Source organism: Myotis brandtii, unplaced genomic scaffold, assembly GCF_000412655.1.
Source record: "Myotis brandtii unplaced genomic scaffold, ASM41265v1 scaffold49, whole genome shotgun sequence".
Classification (NCBI taxonomy): Eukaryota; Metazoa; Chordata; class Mammalia; order Chiroptera; family Vespertilionidae; genus Myotis; species Myotis brandtii.
Genome location: NW_005368707.1, coordinates 4,748,406 through 4,750,062, shown reverse-complemented (window position 1 = coordinate 4,750,062; position 1,657 = coordinate 4,748,406). Strand labels below are relative to the sequence as shown.

General features: G+C 33.1%; 1 protein-coding gene across 5 annotated transcripts in view; it reads right to left on the bottom strand.

Annotated features, from left to right (window-relative positions):
- ANKRD26 (ankyrin repeat domain 26) overlaps positions 1-1,657 on the bottom strand; it is a 110,832-nt gene that overhangs the window by 108,193 nt on the left and 982 nt on the right. The window lies entirely within an intron of this gene.

The following is a 1,657-nucleotide window of genomic DNA, read 5'->3' as shown; positions in this document are numbered from 1 at the left end:
TTATCTATACCACCTTCAATGGTCATATATTATTCCATCCTATGGATGTACTGTAATTTTTAAATAAAATCCATTTATATGAGTTCTTCTTAATACACTGCTATTATGAGCAGTGCTGAGAAAAACAAATTTTATGTAATTTAGCTAATCTATAATAATAAAAGCATAATATGCTAATTAGAGCGGACATCCTTCTGGACTAAACTGGGGCTGCAGCTGCCATGGCTGCGAGGGAGGGATCCAGGCAGCTGCCCGCAGCTGTGAAGGCCTACTCTTGCAAGAATTTTGTGCATCAGGCCTCTAGTTATTTTATAAAGATATTTTAGTATAAATAGAATTAATGGGCAAAAATAACATAAATTTTTAAATGTGGTACTAATAAACAAGTTGTCTATTTGAAAAGTCAAAAGCAACTTAACCTTTAAGCAGCAGTATAAGTACCACTGCTGGTCATCTTCACAAACTTTGTGCATGGAAAATGGTATTTCACTCCTTTTCTTACCAGTGACACTAAATATCTTGTCCTATGTCCATCATTCCCTTGTACATATGCTAAAAACACTTTGTCCAATTTTAAATGAGTTTTTTTTTGTTGATTTCAAAGTCTCCTCTGTAAAATAAAGATATACTTTTTCTCCAATGTGCATAAGTTGTAAATATTTTGCAAGTACATCTTCTTAATATTACTTTCTTAGATTGCTCAACCTCCTATTTTTCTTGCTTTTGAGGTCTTTGTCAACTTAAAAAATATATATACACATATATATATCTGTATATAGGCATTTATGTTTTCTTCTGGTAATTTTCATATTTTATATATTTGAAATTTTAATCTATATTCCATCTGGAACTTATTTTTCTGAAATGAAATCTAGCTAGTTTTCTCCAAATACTTAACAATTATTTCGCAACCATTTATGAGTAAGTCATCTTTTCCTACAAACATGAAATGTCACCAGTATCAAGTTCTAAAGTCTTACATACATTTGGGTGTTTAGACATTTCTAATCTGTTCTAATCATTTCTGTCTTTTCAGCTATTGATAGACAAATAACTTGTGGAAATTTATAGCACATGTTGATATCTAACTACACAGTAATTTTCCAATTTCACCACAACAATAAAGACAGCATGTGACTCAAAAATTTTAAAACCATACTTTATTGTTTATGTAAAATTAATAAATATAGGTAGGACACACATTTTGAGAAAATGAATCTTCCTATTCAAGACCACAGCTATCTTTTCACTTCAAAGTTCCCTTTGGAGGTCCCTCAATAAAGAACATAGGTGTACACTGTTTTATATTTGTTATTGGATTTTATCTGAAGAATTTTTAGGCCAAAAGTTGATCTATTATGGGAATTATTTCTCTCATTATGCACTTGCCTATAATATACAGCATTACAGTATAAAAATGTGAACATCAAATATATAATGCTAAATATACTTAATTTCGTGTCTATGATTGCTATTTAATTAAATCACTTAAAAATGTCAGTACGTGCTCTGTAAGAGGAATTAGGGGCGGGTCCTTAAGTTTTGTTCTTGCTGCTCATAAAAGTCGGCCTGGGCGCTAGACCCCAGGTAAGGTGTCCACCACCGACCTGCCCGGGGCGCGGGGGGTGGGGGAAGACGGCCCAGCACCTCGGTGACA